The sequence below is a fragment of the Cryptomeria japonica genome, chromosome 11 (assembly GCF_030272615.1).
Source record: "Cryptomeria japonica chromosome 11, Sugi_1.0, whole genome shotgun sequence".
Classification (NCBI taxonomy): domain Eukaryota; kingdom Viridiplantae; phylum Streptophyta; class Pinopsida; order Cupressales; family Cupressaceae; genus Cryptomeria; species Cryptomeria japonica.
In genome coordinates, this window is record NC_081415.1 from 562,511,964 (window position 1) to 562,529,902 (window position 17,939).

Consider the following 17,939-nt stretch of genomic DNA (forward strand, 5'->3'; position numbering starts at 1 on the left):
CTGCACTGAGAGGTTTCACAAAGTATTCTTGAAAATGCCAATATTGGTTGTTCATAAACCTCTGGTCCCATGCTGATACCCACAACTGAACTGGCTTCTTCAGACCATTCTTATCATAAGACCTGATGCTGAACTCCTCTGGCCAGAAGTTAATTTCTTGTCCACAATAAAGAAGAATATGCATTAGCATGGAGTATAATGAAAAGTGAACATTCACAAGGTCTCCTTTCATTTTTTCCAGCCCATGATTCAAGGTATCCACAACATAAGTAGCAAAATCAAATGACCTAGGGTCTTTTGATTGAATATCAGCACACAGAACCATAATCCCAACATCCATGAGTGGATGAGCCTCTATGCCTAGTACTTGGGCTGCAGTATAATACGTATATTTGAAATATGGATGGAAGTGGTTGACATCAAATGGCACCTTGTCACTTTTGCCAAACTGAACAAATGACCCACCCACTTTTGGCCTGTGAACAGGTAGCCTCCAAGTCCTGTAGATATTTTCCAAACTAAAGAATTCCTGTGAAAGTTTCTTCATATCGATGCTTTCCTCGACTTCCCAGTCTAGATCAAAAACCATATCAATAGTCTGCTTGTTGATTACTACTAATGTATTTCCTCTGTAATCACATATGGTTTTAGTTCTCGGGTTGTAGCAATTTACCAGAGCTTTCATTAATTCTACGTCTACAAATACATTTGGAACTACTAACTTGCCTAAGTTCCTTTTCCACAGATTACTAATGGGTTCGGGTGCATCCCTTCTTTTGTAACCAAACAAAAATAACTCATGCCCTCTTATCTCAGTCCAAATGTCTCCTAGATTTTCAAATTTGTCCTCTAATCCTTCTTCTTCACTTTTAATCTTCTTGGACCTTACACTAGACGATGGACACTGGTCTAATAAGTCCTGAGTCAAAGCCCTCCCTTCTTTCTTCTGTCTCTTGGGCTTCTCTTCAGGGTTTAACTCTTTTCCTTTCCTACTCTTTTTAGAAGAAGAAGACGAAGGTTCCATAGTTCCAGTAAATAAGAGAGACAATACTTACTTGGTAGAATGCTCAACTCTTCTGGTTATCGTTTGCAAATCTCTGCAAGTTCTTCACAGCTTTCAATCTCTTAGCATCGATATGATTCTTACGAAAATTCACTCAGCTTAACTGTAATTGAATGGGCAACTTGTGTATAGTTAATGTTCTGCATCTGTAACGGCTACTCAAGTGTTTTAAATTTAATTGCAGATGTGACACTTTTCAACTGGGCCTTTAATTCCTTCGCGGGAAGTACAGTCCGCTCAAAGTGCGTGCGTTTCAAATTATCGATGAAACCCTTATCTTCGGCCGAGTGTTTGAATCTTCCATCGAAAGCTCATTCTCTTCGATAATATTGTTTCGGTGAAAAACTTACGTCGAGAAGCCGCTTTTAAGACTCATCGAAATTACTTTTTCATCGATAGTCTCCTTTTTCGACAAGTTGCTCGTGAGTTTCATCGATGCCATACTTTCGATGAGTTTCTTTCTTCGATGAAGGCTTATGAGTGTTCATCGATATCCCCTTTTTCATCGATATCCTTTTTATCGATGAAACAGCTTTTCTTTTGTTCGACACCACGTTCATCGATGAAACTTGCATTTTGATGAATGCCTCTTGAGTTTCCTCGGTAACGATATTTCTTCGAAATCACCTTTTGCCTTTTCGCCTTTTGCTTTTACCTTTTCGATGAAACCTGGGGTATCGATGAGCGGTTTCTTGCGTTCATCGAAGGTAACTTTTTGCCGAAACACCTTTGCTTAATGCTTTACATGCCCTGTGTCGATGAAAACGCTCTTTCGATGAAACTTCTCCTGCAGTGCTCGATACAGCTTACTGGCCGAAATATCCATTAGTCTTCATGCTTATGGAAACATATATTATTATTTTTTTTATTTTTATTATATTTTTTCTTTAAAAAATAGTGCTCAACACACCCATGGAACCAAATCTTTTCAATCCCATACCTACATATTTGACCAAGATAATGAATGGATAAACTAAGAATTGAGACCAATCCATGGGGATATAATCACTCAATTAGGAACCTTGGGAATACGTGCAAATTGAGTTAGATTTGAGTTATCTACTAACTTGTATGTCAAAATGTGTCACGTGTACACTAGTCACTAGATTAGGAACAAGCTAGTTGTGAGTAAAACTTAAAGGGAAAAGTGTAAGATATGTACTTTTTGCCATTAAATTTTACCATCAATTTGACTTGATTATGAATTGCTAGAAAGATGCATGTAAAAGTAAAATAGGCAATCAAAGTGAAAGTAAATATTAAGACACTCTTAAAAATGATATGGATGAGGATATCAATCTAGTCCAATCCTCTCACAATAAGTGCTCAATCTTAAAACCTACAAAATATAAAAATTTCAATGAGTGTTATGTAACACCTAAAATGGGCATAAGATACAACCTACTTGAAATGTCAATAATCAAAAATAGAAAGGTTAAGGGATTTTAATCGAAGTGAAAATATGATTGTACGTAGAGCTAAAGAAGAGATATGATTATTTACAATGCTTTTGTATTTAAATAGGTAATAATTTTCCATCAACATTCTGGATCCAACATGTGATCCATCATCTAGATGAGGAAGAATTTTTTTTTTTCTAAATTAATGTTTCATAGCATAATTGTCCATTATCGAATGAGGAAGAAAAACATGCCTTCTTCATCTTCATGATGGGTCACATAATATGATTTAAAATAATGATTAAAAAAATTACGCATTTGAATCCAAAAGCACTCTAAATCATCTTCATATACATTGGAAAAATCATGCCCAATAAGTAATGTGATTCCATCTAAAATAAAAAGTGATCTTAATTTAGTCATAGGAACCATACTTATCAAATGAACAGTAATGATATTATATGCCCCCTTCTAATTATTTGCATACAAGGGATGCAAGAAATTAGAGGAGGGAAGCAAGCATTGTAATGTAAAACTACATAACCATTTAAGAATATAAAGATTTAGTGTGTGAAAAATATGTAACAATGTAATATAGTGAAATAACTTACACGAAATATTAATGAAACAAAAAATGCTTTAAAAGTACACTAAAAATCAGTACTTGATATTAATATGGTACTTTGATGGTGCAACTTTTGAATGTCTTCCACAAGAATAGATAATGAACTAACCATTATCTCCTATATATGTCATGCTTATGACTTGGATGTCACATAGGTTAACTTGACTACCTATACAGGACTATATTAATCGTCATATAATTTAATTAAAGGTTATATCTCATGTCCCATTTTTAGTCAATCTAAGTATGTGCATATTAGTTCTTTACTTGTGTCTTCCATGTTTTCATATATTGTGTGTTTTCCCCTCTCGAGTATGCATTTTCTTCTAACTAAGGTATTCTCTTCTTCTTGTCTAACTTTCAAACTTTCCCTAAGTACCAACATGCCCATTGTTTGACCCCCAATGCCTTGTCCTCTAGTTTGAGTCATGACATATGGCCAAACCTTGATCCTTGGTATTTTTTTCCTATATTACTATTCCCCTCATAACTTCCCAATGTGTGTCATATTGTTTTTGGTAGTCTATTTTTTGTGTCATCACTTTCAAAGTAAATCTTTCTTAACCATGATCAGCGTTCAAATTTTAAGTTACAAGTGTACTCTATGATCAGCCAATGAATATTTTCATTTAAGATTATCATCTACACCAACAAATTCCTTTCAAAATATTTTTTGAGCACTTGTACTTAAGCATGGGAATCTGAGGACAAAACCCCTAATGATTTTAGAGGACAGCCTCATATTATAACACCTCTCATGTTTACACTCAAATGGTTGTATTCTGTATGTTGTCTTGTTGATCGAAAAAACCTTGTTATTTTGAGTTGAGGTGCTATTGGCCTTATATTAAATATATTTGCTCCTTTATCATGGTGCATATTTTAAGATACTCATTATTTTGATTATATCTTGGTAGTAGTGGTTTCTATCCTTGTTTATGTAATCATGGATATTCATAGTTGTAAAAAGATGTTATCATGATGGTATGTCATTTGATACATTGATTTATATGCTATATGATGTTGTACCCTATTGGATGTTCATGCATTACTTCGACTATTATGCATTGATCGGATACACTTGGCATGTGCATTAGTGTGTATGTATATGGTTATTTTCCTAGCCAAATATTCAAGTTTGAGTTATTTCCTCAATGGTGGTTAATCAAAGATGTCACTTTGGGCTAATGAGTCAATAACCACTATTGCATTCAATTGAGTGCAAGATGAGCCTTATTTTTCCCTCTAGGTTTGAATTGATGGTGATTCTAGATTTCATGTGTGTATGGAAAACCAATAAATGCTTGATTTAATGTGATTGTTTATTTTCTCGTATGCGTGCAATCGTTTCTTTTCCAAAATTAAATCTTGTGTATCCATATTACTTATTGCTTCAAAAAATTAAATTGAATTACTAAATGTTGGGAAGGGAATTGTTTGATATTATATTTTGCTATAGAGAAAGAAATTAAGTTAAGCATATTAATTAATTATTGTTCGTATGCATGTGTGTGTGTGTTGGATTCTACAATTCTTTTGTGAAATTGGAAGTAAGCCTTTATTTGTGTGTGATTGCAATTGAGACATTTCTCTCTTTTTTTTGGCTCTTCAGTCCTATCAAATTTTGGTTGCCTTGCTCACCCTTAAAGTAGAAAATAGCTCCATTTTTAGCTCGAGAAATAAGTAGTAGAATTTAATTCAAATTGTTATTTAAATTTGCAAAAACATTCATGTGTGGCCTCACCATGGTGAATTTTCTTGAAAACCCTAAAAATGCAATTTTTAATGTGTGAAATACTTTTTGTTTTTATTCAAATGATAAGGGTGTCCTTCATTTTTATATTTTTTACAAATATAATATAATGGAAAAAGTAAGCTCCATTAATGGAGGTTGAAGGCAATTTTTGGTTTTTCTATCATAGAAAAAATGATAGTGATTTTTATCAATAAACAATGGCTCTACAACTTGGCAGATATGCGAATAACAAAGCAGTTGATGAGAGGAGAACACATGATAGGATCGCCACAACATCTGGTAGGGCTCTCTTCTGGCAGGAACAAAACTAGGAATTAGTGGAAAGTAAGAAAGCCATTAGGGCAGAAAGGAGATGGGTTGTGAGGGCAGACGAAAACTACACATTTCAACACCACGACAAAAACGTCTAAACCAGGGCAGGATCTGAGAGTTGGCTGATAAGCATCCATATGCGAGGAATGTTTTGCCACATATCTAATCAAGGACCGTGTAAATGGGGAGGAGAGAAGCTAGGGCAGAGATGAAAGAAAGGCAGGGCAATAGATCAACCACAAATGTGGGTGATCCCAATCACATCACAAATCCCTAGCTGCGCCACCAAAGCGAACAAGATTCCACTGGGCGCTCAAACAAACTTAGGCTCGGGAGATTCCATCCACAACCTGCAACAAATAACGTGCCCTTGGACCATCAGAATGGAGGGTTATGGTAGACCCGTGAAAAATGGAGGAAGGGCAATAACTGGCCCTAAATTGGCCAATACGATCCTGGACACGAAACGGGACAATATGCCCCACAAAGATGCAAGAAAGAAGGATGCCCTAGCGATATCAAATCTCGCTACAGAGCCCATCAAAATAAAATTCCCTACAGAAGAAAAGGCCCTAAGCGAGTACTATAGAGGGCACGGTCTCTTCGCAAAATGGGGAGGGAACAACCTACCAATTAAAGAAATTGTGGAATGGTGGAAAACAAAATTCCACGACCAGGTAAGTATAAAAACCCTAGTAAACAACTTCATATATATAGAATGCAATGATAAAATTATGAAGGCTAAACTTCTGCATGAAGATTATGTTTTTTTATAAAGGCATAAATTTTAATTTCATAGATTGGCAACTGAATTTTGATGCCAAAAGCTTTGAATTTGAAACGGAACCAAAATGGATAGAAATCCACAATGTTCCTGTAGAATTAATGCATGTTAAAATCCTTATAGAAATAGAGGAAAGCCTGGGCAAATTCATAGCGGTTGAAAAAAAATGGGCGGATAGCTCAGAAATAAAAACCCTAATAGAATTCAACAAAGCTAACAGAAATCTAAAAAATTTAATTTTAGAAACTACCAATGGCACATATACTCTAAAATCGGTCTGGTTTAATGGGTCGGTAGCAGAAGATCTAGCCTTCTGTAAGAGCTCAAACCATAATCTTCAGAAGCAGCAAGCATCAGCTGTGGACAAAATTGTAACACCAAATGGGAAATTAGATATACAATTTAATGTGAACAAGGGTGGCTTTATTATAAACACTGGACAACAAAGGATTGAGAATACCCCAACTACTCCTCCTCCCCCGGTCTTGGGAAACAGTAATAACAAAACCCTGGAAATTCAGACCCATAAAAATGAAGACCAAATACAAGATGAATTGAACAAGGTTATAGAAAACCTAATGGGGAAACTAGTTGAGGAATGTGTAGATGAAATGCTCATCGATACCCCAGCAAAATTGACAGAAAATGATAATATCCCTACTATAGAACAGGTTCAATCCATTCATAGAACACCCTCTTTGATCGACAACCCTAATGAAGAGGCTCAAGAAGACATAACTACAAACTTCACCAATTTGGACGAATCCCTTGTGGTGGAAGGGTTGAATGCAAATGAGGAAAGAGATTTCATTATCAAGGAATTAATCTATATGCAGGTAGAAGACAATAACATAATAGTAGATAATAACTTAACCAATCCAACAAATAGAGGTATTATCCAGACAGGAAGTGAGAGAACAACTCCTAGTTATGGAAAAACCATGAGCAACAAAAGAGGTAGGAAGTCTTTTTCAGACAAAAGAAAGATGGATGGGGATGAAGAGGGGCAGGCCAAAATAACAGCATTATTGGGGCCAGGAAAATCACCCCTCCCCTTAGTAGAGGTATAAACATACTTACCTGGAATGTTAGGGGCTTGGGAGCCCCTACTAAATAGAGACTGGTTAAGAGAAGTATACTGAAATCTAATATGGATCTAGTTCTGATACAAGAAACAAAACTAAGTAAGAATGAAATAAATAATTTTAGTAGAAAATTTAACCAATCACAAATGGAAGCTGTGGAATCTACAGGGGCATCAGGAGGATTAGGTATAATGTGGAGAAAAAGTATGGTTGCATTCACATGCCAATCCAAAACGCAAAATTGGATGGCTAACAGAATCAGAACCCTTAGTCTTAACCTTGAGTTTATAATCATTAATGTTTATGGCCCAATCCCAATAGAAAAGAAGAGATTAGTGTGGCAGGAATTTGAATAATTCTTAAGGATGCAGGAGGGGAAACACATTATCATAGGTGGTGAATTCAATACTATCTTATACGCATCGGATAAAAGCGACGGTAAAACAAACATGAAACAATCACAAAGAGACTTCGTTAACTGAATAAACAATAATAACTTATTTGAAATCGAAACAGAGACTCACTTTCACACATGGAATAATAGGAGAAGAGATTTCACTAACATCACAGAAACATTAGATAGATTCTTCTTTAAGGGAGATCTAACTGAGTTCCACACATAACTAAAAACTACGGTGCTACCCTACTCAGGGTCTGATCACTTCCCGGTATGCTTAGAACTTATGGGGGAAACAAAGCAGACGAGATATCCCTTTAAGTTCGAGAGAATGTGGTTTACACACTATTGGGTCTCAAATCAACAGATTGGATAGGTTCTAAGGAAATGCCAACTCCTATGATCAAACCCTCCAATTGACTTGGCCAACTTATAGAGTGAACCTATTTGGTTACTAACTCTTTCACTTTAGGCTCTACAAGACCTAGGCGGGTATACCTACTCACTAGTTATTTTCAATGACTAATGTTTTTTATAGCAAATTAAGTATCTTGATCTGATTTCCTCCTATCTCAGAATGGCATAAATTCTCAAGATGGAGATATAGCAAATGAGTTCAAGATTGTTGTTGTAGAATTTATTTGATCTTTGTGCTTGAAATTTATGTATATACACTATTGCTAGCATATTCTATATTTCCTACTCAGCTACTCCTATTACTTTTAAAGTGAAATGTGAACTGATGAGTTGTATTCTATAGATGACAAGTGCCTTTCTTCGATGTTTGGGCTACAAAGTCTTTATATTTCTTTAGGACTTATTGTGTAAACTTATGAGACAGTTTTTAAACCCACCACCTCTCGATGAGTCTGTCGGTTACTGTTTCTTATGAGCTCTACTTCAATGTCTATATTGTAAACTGCTTGAATGAATTTAATCCTAACTTTTAAGAGACCATCAAAGGAAGAAATACAGGGAACAATTACAATTCGCAAGTAAATCTTTTTTATCCAAATCTACAATATGAAACACATAATTTCACTAGAAGAACACGAATAACCTTATCCACTTTTAGATAATATCATAAGCAACTACCTGTAGAAAATGCAATAATCCACAACATAAACGCAAAGGAAAATGACTGATTATACTATATATATTTGCCAAAATATTGCAATGGTAAGCTTGAGGCTATAATCTACTCCTTCTCTAATTATTTTTCACATTACCAAAGTTTCGTCCTTTATATGAGAGTATACATTATTACCAAGCATTGTGGCTTTTCAACCGTTAACTAACATCTTTTGTTAACAAACGGGAAGATAAACAAATTGGGTACCCCCATATTCTTGATGTACTTGTCATCTTTACCCATTCCAATATCTATGTTTAGCATCCTCATGTCATATTTGATCAGTTAATAGTGGCAGTTTTAACAACGGTTACTTGGGAATACGTTCGAATTTGATGGCGATGTGACCTTCCCTGGGATTCGTTTCTGATTTTTGCGACAATCATTTCGATGAGAATATATCTTTCAATCCCTCATTTTTTATTCCATTGATCTCTTTGTCTCTATCGATGATATTTTTATTTTGAATATTACTTCGAGTATGTATTTTCTCCCTTTATTGAAATGTCGCATTTGGTCATTATAGTCATCTCCTCATCGATATATTTCTGATGTCCGTCAGGTTTCATGTCGAAGAGACCTAGGGCTTCGGTGACTTCCTTTATCCTTCCATCGAAACTCCCTTTCTATCGACATCACTACACCCCATCGATAAATAGGTTTGTTGTTTCATCGAAGTCTTCTTTACTTTTGCTGACTTGCTTCCGCCATTATCTTTTCATCAATGAGCTCATTAGTAATTTTTCTCGATCAAGTTGCATCGATGAAACCACACATATCGGCAACATACCTTTTAGCCTCCTCAAAACTTGATATCCTTATCGATGTAATTTTCTTCTGTTTTATCGATATCACTCTTTCGATAAGAATACTTCTTTCAGTGAGTTTCCATCATGCTGCGCCGATGGTATTATTTCCTCGAAAGCTTTCTCTCGTCGATGAAAATGTCTTTGCTTTCTTCGATATCTTCTATCGATGAAAACATTGCTTTCGATGGATCCTTTTTAGAGTCCATTGGTGTTCCCTTTCCTTCGATGCCCTTTTTATATCGATGAGACATCACTAGGTCTCATCGATATTATTTGGATTTTGGATATTTTGATAGAATGCTATCAGATTTGTTCGATAACTCATGGGTTATTACGGTATCAATGAAAATGATGATTTCCTCCAAAGGTAGATGGCTTCTAAGATTTAATTTTTCAAATCAAGATATTTTACTTAATTCAGATTTGATGGTCAACAGTGGCTTTGACTGGGGATGGGGGTATGCTACGGATACCTTCAAGAATCTAGACTCTCTAGTTTATGTAGGGTGAAATCAAAGGAAATTTGGTTTTTATCATGGGGGCGAGACCTAAACTATTGTACATGGAGAAGGCTATTTTCAAGAAAATAAGTTTTTCAAGAATTGTCCATGCACTAGCAGTTCCTGAACTTCTCCTGTAGCACTTTGGAAAAAATATGAATCTTCCCCTGCTTTATCCATTATCGCATATGGTCCAAGCCATAGAGCCTCAAACTTGCCATGCTTACCTTTATCTTGGCTCCTGGCATTCCACATTAAAACCAAATAACCAATTTTAAACTTTCTCTCTATTGTTCTTTTGTCATACAATTTTTTCATCTGATTTTGGATTTTGAGGTTTTGCTCATGTGCTTCTGTCCTGACTTCATCAAGCTCTACCAACTGTATCATCCTCTCGTGTAAAGGGTCATCAATCTCTATCCCTTCATGTGCTATGAATTTATGTACAGGTAGGAGGTTATCCAAAGGGAGTCTAGCCCTTTTACCATAGACCAGCTCATATGGAGACCTCCCTGTAGATTTTTTTACTGTTATTCTATCTACCCATAACGCTAGATTCAGTTTTGAGTCCCATGCCCTTTTATTTTGTCCTAGCACTCTTTTGATGATCTTTAGGATGTTTTTGTTACTAGACTCAACTTGCCCATTACCCTGAGGGTGGTAAGGGGATGAATGAGATATTGTGATGCCATATTTTTCACAAAAGGTATTGAATTCTTTAGACTTGAAAGCCATGCTGTTATCAGAGATGATCCTTGCAGGAACACCAAATCTAGTAATGATATTTTCCAGTATGAATTTTATCACTATTTTACTGGTGGCCTGTTTAATAGGTATTGCTTCCACCCATTTGGTAAAGTAATCTATGGCAACCAAAATCCATTTGTGTCCTCCACTTGAATTTTCTGATATTTCTCCTATAAAGTCTATTCCCCACTGTTGAAATGGTTCTTCAACCTGCATTGGTCTTAGTGAGAGTGATCCTTGATACTTCATTTTGCCTGAGAATTTCTGACAAGCCTCACATTTTCTAACATAAGCATAGGAATCATTGAAGACACATGGCCAAAAATATCCAACTCTCAATATCTTGTGTGTAGTAGTTTTGGCTGAAAAATGACCACCACAAACCCCTTCATGCATCTCTTGTAGAATCTTCTCTGCTTGGTGTTCATCTAGGCATAACAACAATATACCATCTCTATTCTTCCAATACAAGTCTCCATTGATGATCACATATTTTGCGGATTTCAGTTTTAATGTTCTCTTTTGATTATCAGTCATACCATCTGGACATCTTATGTGCTTGAGATAATACATGATATCTGCATACCAGGTTGTATTTTCAATACTGAAACTGGCTTCATCTAGTCCAACCTCATTTACCTGAAATTATTCAACCCCTGCTCTTGCCATAAGTTTAGCCAATCCCTGACCTTTGATAACTTGTGAAATCTTGAGCTCAATATTGAATTCTTGAAACTGGTTGATCCATTTACATCTTTTTCCTGTGACCTCAGTTTGTCTAAATATGTCCTTCATTGTTGTATTAGGAACATATGCTATAACTTTTGCGCCTACCAAATATGGTCTGAATTGTTTTACTACTTTTACCAATGCATAAGCTTGTTTTTCATTTAGGTCATATTTAATTTCGGATGAATTCAGTGACTTACTAAAATATGCAATAGATTGCTCACAATTGTCCTGGTTCTTTTGTAATAACACTGCTGCCACTGTATAATGAGATGCAAATGAAAAAATTAAAAAAGGTTTATTGAAATCTGGGGATATCAATACTGGTGCCTCAGCTATTGCCCTTTTTATATCTAGAAATGCATCTAATGCCTCTGAATCCCAATCAATCTTAGCTTCCTTTTTCAGCATCCTCACTATATGTTTTATGATATCTGCAAAATTAAGGATGAATCTTTTGACAAAATTGATTTGTCCCAAAAACAATTGAACAACTTTGATAGTCTTTGGGATAGGTATTTCATTTATTGCGGCTACTCTTTCAGGGTCAATTTTCACCCCTTCCTTAGACACTATATGTCCCAGGAGCTTCCCTTCTTCAACTGCGAAATGACATTTCTTCAAATTGAGGGAAATTCCATATTCCAGAGCTTTCTTGAATACTTTCTCAAGGTGATCGCAATGATCTTCAGCCCTTTTTGAATAAGTTGTTAAATCATCCTGATACACCACCATTATTACATCAATCAGTTCTGCAAATGCTACATCCATTGCCCTTTGAAATTTTGCCCCTGCATTTGTTAATCCGAATGGCATTCTTGCATATACATATGTGCCCCATGGTGTTGTGAAATTTGTCTTATATTGTTTAGCTTCGTTACCTTTTACTTGATTATACCCAGAGAACCCATCCATCATGGACAATAAATCACATCCAGTTACTTTCTACAACATATTATCCATGTTTGGCAAAGGATAATTACCTTTTAATGATGATATGTTCAGATTTCTGAAGTCCACACATAGTCTTATGTCCCCTTTTTTCTTTCTGATAGGTACCAAATTTGAAACCCAAGTAGAGTATCTACAAGGTTTAATTATCCCCGCATCTTTCATTTTTATTATTTCCTCTTTCATCTTAGGGAGTAAAGTGGGGTTTATAGGCCTTTGCTTTTGTTTGAATGGTTTAGCATCAGGCTTAAGAGGTATCTCATGTTGGAAGAGATCTTCCTTGTATGCTTTGAAGTCATCATAAGACCATGCAAATACGTGCTTATATTTTCTGAGTAACATTACTAATTGCTGCTTCATTTTAGTGTTGGCATTACAACAAAAAGGAGATTGTTGGCATTTCAATAAGGATATTGAGAAGGTTGTTGGAGATTATTGATATAACTAAAGAAGGATGATTACTGTCTTAATAATATTATTTTGTCATTGATATCAAGAGATTGATTTTCTGATTCAGTATTGTAAAGCGGAAAATCGCGATTGAACCCTAGTTGCTCTCCCCTCTTCCAACTCCAAGGAGAGAGAAGGGAGATTCACTAGGGTTGATGGTTTTCACTTAGGGGAGAGACTTTACATTCAAAAGAGGGGTTGAAACCCCACAAGATCCAATCCCACGCAATGCAAGATTGGATGCTAAATGAGTTTCAAGGGTTATGACAGCAAGGCTACCCTCTTTTGTAAAGAATGTGCATAGAAGAATTAAGCTAGGAATGCATAGAAAGTGACAAAGATTCGCTTATAAACTGAGATAGGGATATAGGATGAAGCTGCGGACCTGGAATTAGCAGTAAAATGTCGATACGGCGCTGTCCTGCAAATTTGAGCAAAAGTTGTAGGGACGATGGCGCCCGGCGCCACGGTCCTCCGAAAAATCCGCGAAACGAAGGGGGATCTGTTCGTCTCTGCACAAGGATTCCAGATCTTCAATTTCAGCCGCGTACCTGCAACCTACACACAGAAAAGCGAAGACGATTGGGGGGTTAGGGATTAGGGGTTTGCCTTTAGGTCAAACCCCGATTTTGGAATTAACCAAGAAATGAGCAAGAGCTGTAAATGTAAATGACTGTAAAACAAGTACTAATACCTTGTTCTAAGGATGTTTGTATCCTTATGTGCGAAGGTTTAGATGTTGTATGTTGTAGTAGTATGTGATCTCCTCTTCAATGGTTGAATCCTTGTCTTGAATGCAACACTTAGCCTTGAATGGAGACTTGAAATGATCAATTGCTTGAAGGAATGCTTGAATGCTTGAATGCTTGAGTATAGTTTCCACGCCTTTTTCATCATATCGAATGAAAGAGGAAAATGTAGTTTATATACTTGTCAATTAGGGCTGATAGACTGATTTTCCCGACCTTAGGCCGACCAGGAAAGTTTATTTTCCAAATTGCAAACAAAAAGACCCAAAGTCCAAAGGATACCGGGCCCAAAATAGGACCCAGGGACCAGGGTGCTGGGCACCCTGGTCCTGAAGGACCAGGGCGCTGGGCGCTCTGGTCCCACCTCCTAGGACAGCAGGGTGCAAGGAGGTTCAGGCCAGGGTGCTTGAAAAATGCAGTTTTCAGTGTCATAATCAGGTTTCGGGGTCTCCATTCAGGTTGCGTGTTGCGTCGCCATCGTGAAGACCGAAATGCAGTCGAAATTGCAAGTGTCACAATTTTAGGACGCTACATTTAGCCCCCACTTTAGCGGGAGTATGTATGCTCATACTTCCGGTAAAGTACAAGGAAACAACATTGAAAGACTTTCACCACGTCAAGGAGGCAAGACACACCAAGCCCCCAGTGGACTAAGGATCTTACGACTTCGATTGACAAAGTAAAAGGGAAGATCACGAGGGAGAACCATGACTGTCAGTAGTAAGGTTCCCTCACTATGAGTCATGCAAGAAAGATATCAAAAATTTTCAAGGCAAGGCTAAATTTGCCAAGAAATTCTCAAGTATCTTGAAAAGATATGAACGGGATGTATGCCCCCCTACGTTAAAGCGATCGCACACGCCTCATCGGGGGTGATTGCTTTAAGGTAGTGATACATATAAGAAAATGAAAAAGGGAAAGGAGCACGTTATCACAAGGATTTAGCCCCCAAGTGTGAGATAAGCCCAAGGATAATAGACACAAAACACAAAGCACGAGGTGACTTCGCTTTCCTCGGGGTCAATATGCTGTATGATAATTCATGTATATATATCATATGTATGTATGCATAATTGTTCTTCATTCCCCAATCAAGGAAGGTCACCTAGAAGAAGGGAACACATGTATCTTTTGAGCCAACATGAGAGAGATCGAGAGATCTCAATGCTTTGCATCATCCTCAAGTAGACAACACTAAGGACAACAAATAGAAGAATGAGAATAACATATAGAAGAAGTAACACAAGAGAGGAGGAGAGAATCTGTTATGCTAATGTAACTAGTCTAGCACGTCATCTACCCCCCAATCTTGCTGATCAATGTTTCGGGAAGGCAGGGAACACGCTAGAGGAGGAACATTCAACACAGCAGATGGAGCTATCACAAGATCCAAACAAGGGCTATGTTCATGTTCCGAGCCACATTGTTCTTGTCTAGGAGCTAGGATAAGTGCTTTAGAAAATTCATTAGATAAATGGTTATCAATATCAACAAGTTCATATTCACTATCAAAAGCAAGAGGAGTAACATTTTCATCATGAATAACATTTTCATCTATATCATCATCAAGATTTATAAAAATGGGGTCTTTAATTCGCACGGGATCAAGACCATCATGCATCTTATGTATAGGAGATTTTGGAGAAAATGGAATAATGCTTGTTGAAGGTGTTTTTGGAGATTGCAAAGTTTGAGAAGCAGCTGCTTGAGCTCTAAGATGACGCTTTCGTCTGCGTTCACGTGCAAAACGATTTCGTCTAGTCTTAGTAGGAAGTGAAGAAGATTGAGGAGGAGGAATGTTCTCATCCTTATCACTTGGGTGTTTAGGTTGTGGTCTCTTAGGCTGGATAATAGGAGAAGAAGAAGGTCTCTTCTCTCTATAAAAAGAAGGAGGAGGGACTGCTCCATATAAGGGAGGAATATTCGGTTTAGGAAGGAGACCAAGTCCATCATGACGAGGAGGTATAGGTCTACTTTTAGGAAGTTTATTAGACATAGTCACATCCATAGGGATGAGTTGGGAATCTTCTTGAGGAAAGACATTAGTTTTATCTTTCAAAGGAAGAACTTCCTTCTCAAGAATGATAGGAATGTCAAGTTTAGGTGTTCTAGGTTCACTTAGAGATAGGATCATATCTGTTTTCCACTTTTGATAAGATTTGAAAAGATGATCACTTCGCGGAGGAAGAGATTGGAATTGTTTAGGCCAAAAGTAATCAAGAGGAACACTAGAGGTTCTTTCAGCTGGTTTAAAGAGACTATGATTGACAGTAACAACTTCACCATTATGGGGAAATTTCAAACACTTATGTATATGAGAAGCAATAGCTTTCATGGAAGATAGCCAAGGATAGCCAAGCTTCACACGAAATTGTTCGGAAGATGGAATAATAGCAAAGTTCACATCAAGGGATTTGTTATGGACCTCAATAGGCAATGTAATAGAACCAATTGCAGGAGAAGAAAATGCATCAAATAGTTTCACAATCACATCTGTTTTGTCATATATCACTTGATTCAATTGCAAAGTAAAAAGAAATTCTTCAGTAATGATATTAACCATCCACGAAGGATCAATAAGCGCTCCACGGCAAGGTGCATTCTTGACTTTTGCAACTATGTATAAAGGACCATCAGGTGCCCTGATGGTTTCACTGGAATCAAACGTGATGGAAGGTTCTTTAGGGTTTTCTTGCTGCTCTACGAAGTTAATCACATTCGGAGCCATAGACACAAGACCATCAGATGAAAGAGAGGAATCATTAGCCTCAATTGCATTAGAGGTATGAGAAGGTAATGGATCAGTGAAAATCTGAAGATTTTGATTAGGAGGAGCTACAGATGTATTGCCTTTATCATTCACTCCAGAAACAGAAATAGTATTATTATCAATCAAATCTTGAATTTTACCCTTTAAAGAAAAACATTTTTCAGTATCATGCCCAGGCTGACGATGAAATTGACAAAAAGCTTTATTATCAAAATAAGGTGAAGTAATCTTTGCAGGATCAATTTGCCTTATAGGAGGAAGAGTAAGCACATTTTGTTCCAATAACTTATTCATAATACTATGCAATGATTCATCCAAAGGAGTATACTTTCTTTCTTTCTTGAAAAATTTAGAAATAGGAGGCACACCTGATGCTGCATTCACATTGTTGTTGATGATGTTTTCATTGAATTTGATGGAGTCTCTGTTCGGTTTAAACTTCACAAATGGTTGTTGACTGCTATCACCCTTATCACTCGGAGCTATAGGATGTGATTGTTCCATTTGACTCACAGTCAGTTGATAATTGTGAAGAGTGGCACACAACTATTGGAAAGAAGTAAACTCAGAAAACAGAAGTTTGTCTCGAATATCTTTTTGTAAATTAGAAATAAAGATTCTTTGAATAACATTGTCAGGCACTGGAAAAGAAATTTGAGCATACAAATGCTTATATCTACCAATGAAATCAGTCACTTTTTCTTTAACACCTTGTTTACAATGCATTAAATCAATCAAAGTAACTTTAGGACTTATATTGTTTTGAAATTGTTGAATGAAAGCATTTGCAAGTTGTTCGAAAGAAGTAATAGAATAGGAAGGCAACGAGCAATACCATTGTAGGGCTTTGTCTCTTAATGTTCTAGTAAACAATTTTGCAAGCAACCTTTGGTCATAAGCAAAATCAGTACATATTGTTTGAAAAGTCTTAACATGTGTTAGAGGATCACCTTTACCATTATAAAGCTCCAAATGTGGAATTTCAACATGTTTAGGGGGAATAGCTCGAACAATGTCAAGAGAAAGTGGGCTCGCAACATCAAATGTGGGCACACTAAACTTAGATTGATTCATAGAGGCAATTTGTTGCTGTAAAGAAGAGACAGTTTGTGCAAGATTGTTAATGGTCGCTTCAGTCGAAGAGTTCATATTAGATGTGTTAGATTGAGATGGAGGTGTTGTGTTATTGAAAGAAGGCAAAGAGTAAGGTGGTGGGACTCTATGATAATTAGTCATAGGAGATGATTGGACAGGAGGAACACTACAAGGAGGAATGGAATGGTTAAACGAATTGCCCCCTTGCGTCATGTTCATTTGTGAAGATGTAATAGGAACACTCATTGAAGGAGTGAATGAAGGAGTCAGATTGAATGAAGGAAGAGGGTTAATTGAAAAGGAAGGATTGCCCCCATGACTAGTGATCACAGGAGGAATGTCTTGTGTAGAAGTAGCCATTATGTTTGATGTAAAGGTAGGTATGCTAGCAATAGAAGTCATCAAAGGAATAGAATGATTGACTTGAGTAGGAGGTTGTGTATAACCTAAAGTTTCAGCACAACTCTTCATAGGCATCACGTTCGAATTCACAATGTGTGAAATACCACGCAAAATATCAATTCCATTCTTATCACTTTGAAGCATATGTTTTAGACCCTCAATTAAAGGAAGAGCTTGACTATC